Here is a 17,070-nt window from a genome sequence, read left to right on the forward strand (position 1 = left end):
GATTCCTAGGTGAGTCCAAAGATAGATCCACCTTTTCAGCTTTGTGGTAGTGGTGGTGGTGATGCTTTGATTATAGAAAACACTTTTGATGCTGGCAAATAAGTTCAACCTACTTTTGTTACTGCACGTAATAAACATGATAGTTTGTATAAGAATGTGATGATTATTCTCCTTCCTATTACAATCAATTCTGATATTAGAAAACTGCTAAAATCTGGCATCTTGTTATTTTTCATGTAATCTCTTATATTTACCTTTTGTACTTTGAAATTATATATGTATGTATGTGTGTATATATATATATATATGTATATATATATATATATATATATATTTCAATTTTTAGTGTTTAGTTTTGAGAGAGAGAGACAGAGACAGAGCGTGAGTTGGGGAGGAGCAGAGAGAGAGGGAGACACAGGATTCGAAACAGGCTCCAGGCTCTCAGCGCAGAGCCCGACGCTGGGCTTGAACTCACAAACAGTGAGATCATGACCTGAGCCAAAATCAGCTGCTTAACCAGCTGAACCACCTGGGTGCCTTGAAATTATATTTTCAACCGGGAACATGAATGGGTTGTTTAAAAATGATAAATTTGAAGCATAAACCTGAAGTCAGTGAAAAAATGAAGACAACAAGGGAAATTCAGAACACTTTAATGTTGATTTGTTTCTTAGCCTCCCAACAAAGAACATAACAGGAAAGATGATAGGAGGTAGATCAATTATAATTAGTTAATCTATAAGCAGTAGAAATACATCTAAAAACCATAGACTGTATAAAATGCTTGGGTAAAATATGGGACACAAATGTACTATAGAAATTAGCACAACCATGGAATTAAGCCTAGGAGTTTTCTAGTTTTATATAGTAAATTGTGCATATGCTTCAGGAAATAAGAAAGCAAATATAGAAAACATGACTTCAGAAAGCTATTTTGTGATGGGTAATGACTTTCTGTTCCTATTTAACTCTCAGCTGTTATATAACAGTATTAATATTTAAAAAATCATTTTATTATAATGTATAACAAATATTTAAGAGTGTTAAAGTGTGGACACATAAATGTACAACTCAGTGAATGATCAACATGTATGTAACTGCCATCTTGGCTAGCATTCCACAAACCTCTCTTAGTGATCCCTCCAGTCACTATCTACCTCTCCTCCCCAAAAGGATCACGAGCTTGTCTTGTTATACTGGGTGTTTTGGCAGTTTTTGAACTTCATATAAATGAAGTCATATTAGGAGATATTTGTTTCTGTCTTTCTCTATTGCTCAATATTGTTTTTGTTGGATTCACCAATGTTTTTGGCCATAGTTTTAGTTTATTAATTTTCATTTTTGTGTAGTATCTGTTTACTTGTATATGCTGTGCATTCTACTGATTGACATTTGGATCATTTACATTTTGAAGCTACTTTTGTTGCTTTGAACATTTTTATATATCTCTTGGTACACACATGTATTTCTCATACCTAGAACTTATTGTTGAACTGTAGGGTATGTATACTTTCTTTCTTAAAACTTTTTTTAATGTTTATTTGTTTTTGAGAGAGAGAGAGCGTGAGCAGGGGAGGGGCAGAGAGAGAGGGAGATACAGAATCTAAAGAAGGCTCCAGGCTCTGAGCTGTCAGCACACAGCCCGATGTAGGGCTTGAACTCACGAGCTGTGAGATCATGACCTGAACTGAAGTCAGACACTTAACCAACTGAGCCACCCAGGTGCCCTGGTATGCGTATTTTCAATTTGAGTAGATAATGCCAAATAATTTTCCAAAGTGGGGTGCATATTTATACTTCCACCGGAAAAGTATGAGGGTTTATGTCATCTTCCATTCTTGTCAACACTTGGCATTATCTTAACATTAGCCATTCTGGTAAGGTGTATAATACCATGTTGTTTTAATTCACATTTCTTGAATACTGATATGATTGAACAACTTTGCATATGCTCTTTGGCATTTGGATAGCCTCTTCTATGAAGTGCCTATCCAACTTTAGTGCTTTAAATTTTTTAAATTTAATTAAAATTAAATTAACAAATTTTAAATTTGAGAATTTTTTTTACTGGATTTTTTTTCCCATTGATTTGTAGAGTTTCTTTATATATTAGCAATGTAAGTCCTGTGGTGCTTTTACATACCTCAAATACCTTCTCACATTTATGGCTTACCTTTTCATTGTTCTAATGGTGTCTTTTGATCTGTCTTGCAGATTCCAGAAACACTACTAAGACCATTATTCCTTAGCGCAACTTCATCTATGCTATTATTTATATCCATTATATATTTTAGTAAATATAGAAATAGGCCCTTATTTTGATCCACCATATTCTTGGCTACAGTTTGTATCATAATGCTCTTTGTCCTCAGTTACCATCTTAAAAATAAATAAACTATCAACATAAGACAAATATTTATGCCTAGAAACATCTTTCTGATTTTTATAGTACTGTAATTTACATGATTTATGTCATGCAATCGTAAGGTACATAGACTAAAAGAATAGTCCTTAAAACATTTGAACATTTGCCATATTGAAACATAACCTGAGCCCCTCTTTAAGGTGTTAAAAATATGTTGGTAGGATAATCATGAAAAGACTTTTGTGAGAATTCCCTAATACCTGTACAATCACTTATACTTTAAAGAATGAAAAACCGGCTACAGGAAGTTATAGGTTATTTTGAACGCAAATAAAATACTTCTTGTCCTTGAGTAGATGATCTTACTTTAATAAATCATCATTTTGTATACTATTGCTGTTACCATTGTGTCTTAGAGAAGTCTTTTAAATACTTGGTACCCAACCTCAGACTTTCAAATTCTCTTTATTCATGACTGTCCTCATGTTTTTTTTTTTTTTTTTTATGACTAGTGTTTTAAAGTGTGTGGTGAGTGATCCTGATGATTTATGAGGGGAAAGATGTACAGTTCATGTGCACAACAATTGAGTTTTGGGGCTGGATGCATGATACTATAGATCCCCAGATTACTGATGCAGAGTAAACTGAAAAAAGTCATTGAAAACAGTGATGAGACAAAAATGATTCAAAAACAAGAGGAACATAGTACCAATGTTGAGGCATGGCTACTCTGGGATGTGATTGCTGACAAGTGAGTGAGTAGTTAGAACAGGTGTCATGAAATACAAAATGGCTGTATCTGCTCACACTGGGTGGGTCTAACAGAAAGACTTAATTGATTTCTTAGTGTAACTCTAAAATTGCAATTTATGCTGTTTTTTTAATGGCTATTCAAAGTACTGATTTTTTTTTTTTTGGTCCAAAACAACCAGCCACTAAGATAACAGGCAGATTAGAAGTATTTCATTTGATATTGATAAGATTTGGTTTAGTAGATATTAGAAACTATCACCCAGATAGTACACTTTTAAGAAAAAGGCAGTACCAGGTTCTTTTTTAAGATACACTGGATTGGAAATGTATATATTACACTGTTGATTTTCTTAAGTACATTTGATATTTATAGGAATTCATCAGTCTCCTTTCAAAATAAATATTCATGTTCCATCCAGGAAATTGGCATCTTCCTTTGAAGAGGTAGTGAAGCACCAGACTTGGCTATTGACTCAATTATTGTTCATTTTGCTGTAAAATTTAGTTTGAAAAACTTCCTAAAATATTTGGTAACAAAACCAAACCTCACATTATTAACATTGTAAAAAAGAAATAATGCCTGAAGCAAATATGCTATATAAACATAGTTTCTTTTTTCTCCTTCTTCTTGAATACATATAATCATGCATAAGATATAGGCTGCAGACTGGTGTGAACAATAACATTTAAAAACTGAGGTGCCCTAGTTTTTAAGACTTTATTTTTTAGAGCAGTCTTAGGTTTAGAACAAAATGGAGAGGAAATTATAGAGATTTTCCATATATCCCCTACCCCTACACATGTATAGCCTCCCTCACTAACAACATTACCCACAAGAATGGTATATATATATATATATATATATATATATATATATATATTTTTTTTTTTTTTTTTTTTTTTTTTTTTTTTTTTTAACCAAGGATGGGCCTACATAAACATATCATAATCGCCCTAAGTCCAATAGTTTACTTTAGGGCTCACTCTTGGTGTTGTAAATTCTGTGGGTTTGGACAAATGCATAATGACATATATCCATCATTATAATATCATGCAGAGTATTTTTAATGCCCTAAAAATCCTCTGTGCTCAACCTATTCATTCCCCCTCCTATCCTCTGCCAACCATTGAATATTTTATTCTCTCCATAGTTTTTGCTTTTTCCAGAATGTCATGTAGTTGGAATTAGACACTAATGTAGTCTTTTCAGATGGGCTTCTTTCATTTATTTTATTATTAAAAAAATGTTTTTCATGTTTATTTATTTTTGAGAGAGAAATACAGACAGCATGAGCAGGGGAGGGTCAGAGAGAGAGGGAGACACAGAACCCTAAACAGGCTCTAGGCTCTGAGCTGATGGCACAGAGCCTGATATGGGGCTTGAACTCACAGACCGTGAGATCATGATCTGAGCTGAAGTTGGACACCCAGCTGGCTGAGGCACCTAGGCACCCCTGGGCATCTTTCATTTAATCATATACATTTGCATTTCCTTCATGTCTTTTCATATCTTGATAGATTATTTCTTTTTAGCACTGAATCATATTTCATTGTCTGGATGTACTACAGTTTATTTATCCATTCACCTACTGAGGAACATCTTGGTTTCTTCAAAGTTTGGGCACTTAATGAACAAAGCTGCTAAAAACATCTGTGTACAGGTTTTTGTGTGGACATGTTTCCATTTCCTTTGAGTGAATTCTAAGGAGTGTGATTGCTGGATAATATGGTAAAAATATGTTTCGTTTTCTAAGAAACCACCAAACTGTCTTCTAAGTGGCAGCACCATTCTGCATTCCCACCAGCAATGTGTGAGAGTTCTGATTGCTCCACATTGTTGTCAACATTTGGTGTTGGTCCCAAGCACCATTCAGTGTTTTGGCCATTTTAATAGATGCATAATGGTATCTTGTTTTAGTTTGCATTTCCCTGATGACATATGATGTGGAGAGTCTTTGTGTCTGCTTATTTGCTATCTGTTTATCTTATTTGGTGAGGCTTATGTTAAGGTCTTTGCCTATGTTTATTTGTTTATTCATTCATTCATTTATATTCTTTTTTAATTAAGTTTCATGCATGGGGCACTTGTACCCCAATGTTTATAGCAGCACTTTCAACAATAGCCAAATTATGGAAAGAGCCTAAATGTCCATCAACTGATGAATGGACAAAGAAATTGTGGTTTATATACACAATGGAATATTACATGACAATGAGAAAGAATGAAATATGGCCTTTTGTAGCAATGTGGATGGAACTGGAGAGTGTTATGCTAAGTGAAATAAGTCATACAGAGAAAGATACCATATGTTTTCACTCTTATGTGGATCCTGAGAAACTTAACAGAAGTTTGGGGAGGGGAAGGAAAAAAAAAGGTTAGAGAGGGAGGGAGCCAAAACATAAGAGACTCTTAAAAACTGAGAACAAACTGAGGGTTGATGGGGGGTGGGAGGGAGGGGAGGGTGGGTGATGGGTATTGAGGAGGGCACCTGTTGGGATGAGCACTGGGTGTTGTATGGAATCCAATTTAACAATAAATTTCATGTTAAAACAAAACAAAACAAAATAAATAAATTCCAGTAAAGTTAACATACAGTGTTAAATTAGTTTCAAGTGTATGATGCAGTATTTTAACAATTCCGTACATCACCCAGTGCTCACCACAAGTACCCTCCTTAATCCCCATCCCCTATTTCACCCATCTCTCCACCTGCCTCCCCTCTGGGAGGCATCAGTTTGTTTTCCATAGTTCAGAGTCTGTTTCTTGGTCTCTCTCTCTCTCTCTCTCTCTCTCTTTGGCCTTTGCTCATTTGTTTTGTTTCTTAAATTCCACATATGACTGAAACCATATGGGATTTGTCTTTCTCTGACTTATTTGCTTGACACTATACTTTCAAGCTTTATCCATGTCATTGCAAATGGCAAGACTTCATTCCTTTTTATCGATGAATAATATTCCATTGTAGAGATATCACTTTTTCTTTATCTATTCATCTGTTGTTTGATACTTGAGCTTCTCCCATAAATTGGCTATTGTAAACAATGCTGCTATGAACATAGGGACTCATGTATCCCTTTGAATTAGTGTTTTTTGTGTGTTTTGAGTAAATACCTAGTAGTGTGATTGCTGGATCATAGGGTTGTTCTATTTTTAACTCTCTGAGGACCCTCCAAAGGTGCAGAGTGTCTGCACCAGTTTGCATTCCCACCAACAGTGTAAGAGGGTTCTTTTTTTCCACCACATCCTCACCAACACCTGTTGTTTCTCGTGTGTTTTAGTTTAGCCATTCTGACAGGTGTGAAGTGATATCTCATTATAGTTTTAATTGGCATTTTCCTGATGATGAGTGATGTTGAACATCTTGTCATGTGTCTGTTGGCCATCTGGATGTCTTCTTTGGAGAAATATCTGTTCATGTCTTCTGTCTTTGGCCCATTTTAAAAAGTGGGCTGTTTATTTTTTTATTGTTTAATTTTAAATGTTCTTTGTGTAGTTTGGATCACAGCCCTTTATCAGATGTGTCTTTTGCAAATATTTTCTCATAATCTGCAGCTTGTCTTGTTTTCCTCTTGACATTATCTTTCATAGAGCAGAAATTTTTAATTTAATTTAATTTTTAAATATTTTTTTGGAAATTTTAAATTTAATTTTTATTTATTTATTTAATTCATTTTTTTCTTTTTTTTTTTAACAAGGACAGTTTTTTTTTTTTTACTTGAAGCATACTTCAGAATACTTGGTTCTAAAAGATATATATAAAACATTCCATCCAAGAAAAATAGAATACACATTTTCTTCAAGTACACACTGAAGAATCCCCTGGTTAAATCACATAAAAAGAGATGAAGGAAAGAGATGGTCGTCTCCCCAGTAAGCTACTCTGGAAGAAGGAAGTTGGCAAAATAGCATATTGTATTCCTGAATACTTATGACTTAAGCATCAAAACTTACTGAATTATTCACCATGATCAAGTGAGATTCATTCCTGGGCTGCAGGGCTGGTTCAATATTTGCAAATCAATGTTATATATCACATTAATAAAAGAAAGGATAAGAACCATATAATCCTGTCAATCGATGCAGAAAAAGACAAAATACAGTATCCTTTCTTAATAACAACCCTCAAGAAAGTCGAGATAGAAGGAACATACTTAAATATCATAAAAACCATTTATGAAAAGCCCACAGCTAATATCATCTTCAATGAGGAAAACCTGAGAGCTTTCCCTCTGAGATCAGGAACACGACAGTGATGTCCACTCTCACCGCTGTTGTTTAACACAGTGTTGGAAGTCCTAGCATCAGGAATCAGACAACAAAATGAAATCAAAGGCATCAAAATTGGCAAAGATGAAGTCAAACTTCCACTTTTCACAGAGGGCATGATATTCTACATGGAAAACCCAGCAGACTCCACAAAAAGTCTGCTAGAACTGATACATGAATTCAGCAAAGTCGCAGGGTACAAAATCAGTGTACAGAAATCGGTTGCATTTTTATACACCAATAATGAAGCAACAGAAAGAGAAATAAAGAAACTTATCTCATTTACAAATGCACCAAGAACCATAAAATACCAGGAATAAACCTAACCAAAGATGTAAAAGATCTGTATGCTGAAAACTATAGAAAGCTTATGAAGGAAATTGAAGAAGATATAAAGAAATGGAAAAACATTCCATGCTCATGGATTGGAAGAATAAATATTGTTAAAATGTCAACACTACCCGAGCAGTCTACACATTCAGTGCAATCCCAATCAATATTGCACCAGCATTCTTCTCAAAGCTAGAACGAACAATTCTAAAATTTGTGTGGAACCATAAAAGACCCCAAATAGCCAAAGTAATGTTGAAGAAGAAAACCAAAGCGGGAGCCATCACAATCCCAGACTTTAGCCTCTCCTACAAAGCTGGAAATTTTTAATTTTAATGAATTCCAGCTTATCAATTCTTTATTTCACGGATAGTCTTTGGTGTTGTATCTTAAAAAGGCACCATCATACCAGACGTCATCTAGGTTTTCTCCTGTGTTGTCTTCTAGGAATTTTACAGATTTGTGTTTTACATTTAGGAATATGATCCATTTTTAGTTAATTTTTATGAAGGACATAAGGTCTATGTCTAGATTCATGTTTTTGCATGCGATATCCAGTTGTGCTAGCAACCATTTGTTGAAGAGGCTATCTTTGCTCCATTATATTGCCTTTGCTTTTTTGTCAAAGATTAGTTGACTATATATATGGGGGTTTATCACTGGGCTCTCTATTCTCTTCCACTGATCTATTTGTCTATTCTTCTGCCAATATCACACTGTCTGATTACTGTCGCTTCCTTGTAAGCATGGAAGTCAGGTAGCGTCAATCCTCCAACTGTTCTTATTTTTCAATATTATGTTGGCTAATATCATTTGCCTCTTCATATAAACTTTAGAATCAGTTTGATGATGTCCATAAAATAGCTTTCTGGGATTTCAATTGGGATTGCTTTGAATGTATCGATCATGTTGGGAAGAACTGACATCTTGACAATATTGAATCCTCCTATTCATGAACGTGAATGCACCGGTTTTCAACCTCCTTCATTATTTGCACTGATTATTTTTAAAATTTTTATTAATGTTTACTCATTTTTTGAGAGACAGAGAAGGAGACAGAGGGTGAGTGGGGGAGGGGAGAGAAAGAGAGACAGACAGACAGACAGAAAGAGAGCGAGACAGAATCTGAAGCAGGCTTGAGGTTCTGAGCTGTCAGCACAGAGCCTGATGCAGGGCTCGAACTCATGAACCGTGAGATCATGACCTGGCCCAAGTTGGACCCTTAACCTTCTAAGCCACCAAGGTGCACCTAAAAATTTTTTTTAATGATTATATTTTTGAGAGAGAGAGCATGTGCATGTGAGCAAGTGGGGGAGGGACAGAGAGAGAGGGAGGCACAGAATCCAAAGCAGGCTCCAGACTTGAGCTGTCAGCACAGAGCTCAATGCAGGACTTGAACTGTGAGATCATGACATGAACCAAAGTTGGACGCTTAACTGACTGAGCCACCTAGGCGCCCCTGCGCTGTATTTTAAGACTGATTAATACCAGTGCCCTTTCAACTGGGTTATTGTAAGACATAGAAGAGATAGTAAATGAAAATGGCTGGCCCATAGAAGATATTAATAAGTTAAAAATCTGTTTTGTTTTTTTTTCTCTCTCTTTATAATCTCAACGTAGTCAACTCTGTCAGTAAAACACAGGGTTTAAAGGTTAATGACCCATTTATGAATATAAAAGAAGTATGATCATTTGTATGATTTTTGTAACTGTTACATTGAATGAATACTACATGTCAGATTTAATCATAAAGTACTTCTATCTTGCACCATCTCTTTATATTTATTCAGTGGGTCTGATTGTTATTCTGCTCTCCAGTGAAAACTCTGGTGGACTCCTCAGCTTTTCTAGTCACTTTTAGGTAACTCAAAGTCCTCTAATCAGTAATTAAAATATTTAGTTTCATGTAATAGTGAAAAATTTGAACTTGCTTTAACCCTAAGGCTTTTCCCCCTTCTCTTGCCCAGGCCTGCTGCAGTTGAGGAAAGAGGACGTACTTGCTTTTTTCTTTTCTCCTACCTTGAACTTCTTCTTTCAGATGTTCATTCATAGTCCTGACTTTGGTTTCTGATCCTTTCAGATTTGGATCATAGGAAATGAGAAAACCTAAGGGGGTTGGGCAGGAAAGTTCTTACTTAACTAGTACTATTGCAAGCTGATTTCACACACTCTAGGCTTAATAAGGATTTGAATTTACTCATTGTCCCCTGGAGGGTCTCTCACCTTCACTCTCTTCTGCCTTATTGCTTATTCCTCCTAATCCCCTAGGCATTCAGCTATAGTAACAGATTCTCTCTGCTAAAGTCTTGTCTCTGCTTCATGACAGCCTCTTGGACAGGATCAAAGATAAGTCCACATTCCACATTCTCTCTCTCTCTCTCCTTCTGTCTCTCTGTCTCTCTCATGTGTGGCCCATATATGATTCACAGAAAATATACATACTCCCATTGCCTTGATACTACTGGAAGAGTATGTTACTAAAGCAGCAATCTCAGCCATCAGCAGCTAGGCAGACTGTGTTTCTCAGGCAGAAATCATACCCCAGTTCATTGCAGGGGATATATCAAGCCCTTCTGATGCCCTTGGAGGTCTACTCACTTTGCTCGAGGAAGGGGTAGACACCCCTCTTCCCTGCCTTTGTAGGGGAGCAAGGAGACTTGGAACTCACATTACAGCTTTCTCTGAAAAAGTCCTCTCCAAAACGTGTCTACTGTTTTCAACTTATGACCTTTTATAGCCTTACTGTGGGTGAGGAGTTAGATAAGTAGGTTTTCAGGAACATGGTTTATAAATTCTGCATGTATTCTTATATCCTCTTTGGAGAGAAATACATATTGGCTCTTGGTGCTTCAGCTGAAATATTATTTTATTAATCTGTTACCCTATAACAGAATGAGCGAATTATCATTAATAGCAATAAATACATTATCAATTATGTAAATGAAGTAAATGTAGGAATCTAAATGAGCAGACTGTATGTAATATTAAAAAACATGAGCAAAATTTTAAAGTTCAAATGAAGGAAAATATTGATCTGCAGAGACTGGACATGAATTTGAAACAGAACCATCAATGTGGTCATTATTTCATAATTTCATAAGATAGATTATCTGAATATTGATTTACCTAAAGTACACAAGGATAAAGAGGAAAAAACAAGGATAAAGTAATTCAGAAATGCATAATGGTAAACATTTCATATTGTGAATCTGCTCCCTTGAGCTAAATGTCATAGTGCAAGAGGCTTGCAGTCTTCATGACATTAAGGTCATGTATGTAAAATGCAAATTTTACAATTCACTTCTGTCATTTTACTTGTTATATTGTTATGAAAAATACATTTCTTGACATATCTGTTGACTATTCTCCAGAAAGTGCCTGAAAAATAGTGAACTTGGAAACAAAGCCTACAGAAAGGAGAATATTTTCATTCATTATTAGGAAAACTGTACTTTAGAACCTGGTATTTAATATGTGAGTAATTAAAACAATATAAGTAACATAGGTAATAATAAAAAGATGAAACTTTGCTAGGGAACTTGCTTGTTTACAATTACTATTCTATTAGTGGTTTTCCTCTGGAAGTATAACTATGTAAGTTTGATTTCCTTAACTAACCATTTATTGAAAATATAATCTCTATTCCAAATGGAAACAACCTGTTTATTTCTGATAATATATGTTCTCTGGAATTGCAGTGCTATTGAACATTCAACTAGCCAAATCCTGTAGCTGCTACTTAGTTCTCATCATTGATTCTATAGCATCTGACATTATTGACTTCTTATTCTATGAAATCCTTTTCAAACATGGCTTATGTTATATTATCTCTCCATCAGCTCTACTCTCTATGAGGGCAGAGATTTTTTTTCTGTTTATATCAGTGTAATTCACTCCTTAAATAGTACCTGACCTATGGAAGGTATCCATTAAATATATTTGTTTAATGTGTCAATCCTTTTCTGATTCTTTTGTTAACTCCTTTTCCTTCTTCCAAATTTTTAAGCTGATTATTCCCCTGATGTTGAGTCTCTTTCTGTCCCTACTCTTCTTTCGTTTTTGAGTACTCATTCATTATAATCATATGACTTCTCTGGTTGAATGCCACCCATGTCTCTACCACTGACCCTGCCCTTTTTTCCACAATCAAACCTGCAACTGCCCTATGACCATCTTTGTATGTTTGTCCCAGAGTCCCTTCAAATTCAGCGTATCTGAAAGTTTTTTTTTTTTTTTTGAGCTCTCCGCTTGTAATACAGGCTCTCATTTTGACAACCCTCTTTTTCCCTGTTATTTTTTTTTTTTTTAGAAATAATTGACATACATCACTGTGTAAGTTTAATGTATATAACATGATGGTTTGATTTACATATATTGTGAAATGATTACCACCATAGGTTAATCAACACCCACCCTCCATCATCTCATGCAGATAACAATAAAAAAAGAAAAAAAAAATTCCCCTTGTGCTAAGAACACTTAGGATCTACTCTCATAACAACTTTCCTAAACATCATACAGGAATGTTAACTATAGTCATCATGTTGTACATTACATGCCTGGTACTTATTCATCTTATAACTGGAAGTTTATACCTTTCAACCATCTTCTTCCAGTTCCCCTAGTCCCCACCCCCCTGCCCCTGGTAACCACAAATCTCTTTGTGTGTGTGTGTGTGTGTGTGTGTGTGTGTGTGTTTGTTTTTTGTTTTGATTCCACAAATGAGAGCATACAGGATTTATCTTTCTCTCTCTGACTTATTTCACTTAGCATAATGCGTTCAAGGTCCATCCATGTTATAGCTCTTTTAATCAATGGCACTACTATTTTCTCATTCTTCCTGTTTTAAACTCTAAATCTATTTTGATAGACCTATATTATCATTATAACACACCACTAGCATCAATCATCATCAATAATACTCATATAATGCTTTATAGTTTGAAAAGCATTTTTGCATGCATAATTTTCTCTCTTAGGACTTGTTCCTACTTTTTTCCAAGAGACTAATTTTGACAATTTAAGATATTTAATTTATTATTGTGCAACACATTTAAAATTACGATCAAGATAAGTGTAACTAGAAGTACAGAGTGCTATGAATTCGGAAAACAGATGCCTAACTTAATTGTTTGCATACGAATGTGCTTATATGTGTGTTTCTGCGTGTATTTTGCAAAGCTGTTTAGGTAGGCTTGCTGAAGTATCACATCGAAGTAGATTCTGAACGATACATAGGAGAGCTAGAGGAAACAGTGTGTGCAATGACCCCGTCATGGAAAGGAGCATGGTATTTTTAAGAATCTGAAAGAAAGCTAATGTACTCTGAATGGAATAACAAGGGAAAGAGTGGCAGAAGACAAAGCTAATGAGATAGGCAATTCCTCACCACAAACATTTATTTATTTCTCAGAAAGTATGATGCTATGTTTTGTATTATATGTATATTTTCACTTTTGACTTCTGAAATCCTCTCAATTGTGATCATTGTAACCTAATCTTTTAAATAACTGATTAATTGGTTTACTTTCACAAGTGAAATATTTAATATTATAGAATTCAGTAGTTACTCTGCGTTTGTTACAGATTTACTAGTTCTTTTGTGTTTTACAAAAATATTTGAAAATACCAAATGTTTTGTTGGAATAACATTGAATTTATGAGATAGTTTTCCACTATTGAGGCTTCTCATTAGTATATATTCATTCATTTATTTAGGTCTACTTTTATATCATTTAATAAAGTTTTATAGTTTTCATTATGAATGTATTACATATTTTTTAATTCATTCCTAGATAGCCTTGTATTTTGCTTCTAAAGTAAATGGAATTTTTTTCTACTAGATTTTTAAATAATTTTTACTGCAGTATAGGAATAGAGTGGTTTTTATATTTTGATTTTGTGTCCAGCGACCTAGTAAAGATCTCTAGGTAAACAATCAGATAATCTTTTAAAAATATAAACCAAAGAGGAAATGATGAAGGCAAAATCCCTAGGCATCCTTTTTTTTTTATATATATAATCCTTAGAGAGTAAATTAAAGAATGGATAAATAAAATTGGGAATATTAAGAGGTATAAAGATGGTAAGAAGGTTTATAAGGCCTAGTTTCAATTTAGCAAGACAGACTCCAAAGATGTTTTCTGAGAGTGACAGATCCTTGGAGAATTGTCTCCCCACAACCATATTCATGGCCATGTTCCTTTATATCTTGTGAGCAGAGGCATTGACTGCCTTTGTGCCTTTCTTTTCAAGGATGTCAGTATAGTGAACAGACTTGGAAGATAGAGATAGTATCTCTGTTTACTGTCCAGTTTAGTAAACATCATGTCTTCCTATGAGACAGAGGTCAGGAAGGCTTACTATCCCTTAGGAAAGAGTTGGGTCCCATAACATTGGCCCCCTCTTGTAACACAACCCATTGTTTATGCAGCATCTCTTGGCTCTTTGCACATTCTCCTATGGGAATTGTGGTTGGAGTACCAGTACAAATGATTTTAATCTGATGAATGCTATTGTTGTGAGTGATAAACTGTGTTTTGTCTCTAGGAGTCTCCTGTCTTTTGCCAGCATCCATAAAATGTCAGGGTAAATGCTGACACCCTTCACAGTTGTTGACAGTTTTGGCAATGAGGAAAGGATGCTGACAGAGACATGGATGTTTGGAGGATGAAGGAGGAGAGCATCAGAGCTGATTCATGGGATGACTAATGGATTGAGAGAAGTCCATTGGGATTGGTAGCAAACTTGCTGATCAAATTGTAAATCAGTGGAGCAATAAATATTCCTTTACTTTATTGACTGTTTAAAGGAGGAATTGGGGCAATGTGAGAGGATAGTTGTAGGCTGAGAACCAGGGAATAAATTTTAAAACAGCTGCCTAAATGGTTGGTACCAACCCTCCTTTAGGCAAGGGGACTTCCTTGACAATCTTCTAGTCAGTCTCATGTTTGTCCAATTGTGGCAATTGGCACAACAAATTTGCATTTCCTTTCAGACAATAGTTTCAGAGATATGTACTTACACTGAGCATGAGAGGGAAATTCATCAGCCCTATGTACACAAATCAGGCAAATCATGAGAATGTTGGCTGGCTTTCTTGGGAAATGGGTAAAGTGGGTCATGCAATGCTGGTTACAGGAGAATGGCAACAGTTGAGCTGTTGTTTAGCTCAGATTCCTCTTACGGTCTGCCATGCCAACTTCAGATCATTTGGAGATGGAAGTAAGAGTTCTTGGAATTTTCTGCAGTAGATCTTGTCTGCTACAAGAGAGCTTTGACCCTGTCATGAAGATTTCCCTAAAAGAGACAAATTCAAGGGGAAACCACAGATTAGGCACCAATTAATATTGGACTCCTACCGTACTGGATTGGGTTTATCATGCTGATATAAATGACCTGCTAAAGAATGAAACACTCACCAAAGAATTTTAGGTAAATTCTTGTAGTCAGCCTGCAGCCCTGGGAAAGTCCTGTAGCCCTTACATGGAAACTGGGCTAGAATTTAGGAGATGTTATCTTGATAAGAGGTCAGCAGATGTCTCTAATCTGAGGTTATCGTGTTGCTCTTCCACTCTGATCAGTTGATTCTAGATACGCCATTGTGGCCCTTGAAACTAAACTGTGTTATGTTTTCAGCTTTTTGAATCATTTGAAGTTAGATAACATGCTTTATTTTATCCCCAAATTCACTCAAAAATCCAGTGGACCTTCCACAGTCCCTATTACCCACCGGCATCTGTTATTGTTAAATGTTGGAAGGACATCTTCAAAAATCAAAATGAAAAGACTTCTGACTTTGCCTTCCTCCTTTCCTCCTAGTCCATGTACTACATATTAGCGAAGGCAGTTTGGTCACTGAATGTGGCTCCTCCCAGAAAGGGATAATTTACTCTCAGCCAATTTATGGGTAGTGATCAGGAAGAAAGGGATTAATAACCTTGCTTTGACTATCCAAGATTCCACCAAGACCATTTCTGGATGTGATATATCATCCCTTTTCCCTTATAGCAACCTTAGTCCGTCCTGACTGGTACACTCTCTGAGTGGTAGTCCAGCTAACAGGGGGCCTCGGGAATTCAACACTTAATTCTGGTTTAGGCACTTAGATATTCTTGTCGGTTTGACACGGTCCTAAATAATAAGTATAATCACCACTTGGTTGAGTATACTGCTTGCCAAGTCTCCCTGCAGTGGCCCAAATGAATTCAAGTGGAAGGCATAAATTTTTATAAATTTTGTGAAAATTCCCTTTTCATTTTTACTTCTTACCCTTTCCAACAAAAGATCTGGGTGTGAGTAGGGTGGAAAGAAGGTGAAGGTATAGCTTCTGGAGATGAACACGTTTAATGGTACCGCGTGGAAGTGAATTTAATGATCTTCCAGAACTTCTGGAGTATTCCTCATAAAGAAAGATACCTTCATGTGTCTCTCCCAATCTGTGACAAGATCCATAAATATAATTGACTGTTGTCCTGCCATTCTCTGCTAGGTGACTCTGCTCATTGTTTGTATTATCATTGCTTTTGAGCTTAAGAAGTTTATCAGAAATGCAAGGATGTTCTCAGTGCCTTCATCTCCCACACAAAAACCCTAATAACACCTTTGGGTGTCTTCCCTACCCCCTTTTCTGTAGCGGTCGCACAGTGGAATGAGTAAATGCCACTTCGTGGTTAGCGTGGGCAAACAGATCAGATTGGACTAACTGTCCTCATGCAGTGCGTCTAGAAACAGGGTCTAGATCCAGTTATCTTAACCGAACTGGAAACTCTAAGGCCAACTAGCAGGACTGGAAGCCTTGTAGAAAACACCGTCAATCTACGTCTGCCAAATGATGTAGGTCCCTTCTCCAGAGACCCTCAAATTGTGAACAACATGTTCTTTCTGGGAACACCATGTACACCTTTGAGACTGTGTGTCTTGTGTCCAAACCACACATTATTTTACTCCCCTACCAAGAACGGATGATTTTACTCCCCATCCAAATCGGATGATTTTGGATTTAGTTTCTGTTTAGATAGCATTCTGGAAATGGTAAAACCATAGCAGTGGAGACCAGATTAGTGGTTGTCAGGGTTCGGGAAGGGACAAAGGTGTGACTAAAAAAGAGCCTCACAAAGGAGTTCATGGTGGATTACATTCAGCATAGTTTTAGTATAAGTGAATTTTATCATAGCCTGTTCTAAATATTCCCATAAAGTATAGCGTATATGATGAGAGAAAATGCATGTATGTGTGTGTGAGGGAAATATAGAAATAGTTTCTATGATTAATGCTGTAAACAATCCAAAAATAATCATAACATTTAATATTATTTTGAATATATATATATATATATATATATATATATATATAT

General features: G+C 35.7%; 1 protein-coding gene across 7 annotated transcripts in view; it reads left to right on the forward strand.

Moving 5' to 3' along the window:
- SLC4A10 (solute carrier family 4 member 10) overlaps positions 1 to 17,070 on the forward strand; it is a 295,709-nt gene that overhangs the window by 140,299 nt on the left and 138,340 nt on the right. The gene's annotated exons all lie outside the window — the stretch shown is intronic.

This window comes from Lynx canadensis, chromosome C1, assembly GCF_007474595.2.
Source record: "Lynx canadensis isolate LIC74 chromosome C1, mLynCan4.pri.v2, whole genome shotgun sequence".
NCBI lineage: Eukaryota > Metazoa > Chordata > Mammalia > Carnivora > Felidae > Lynx > Lynx canadensis.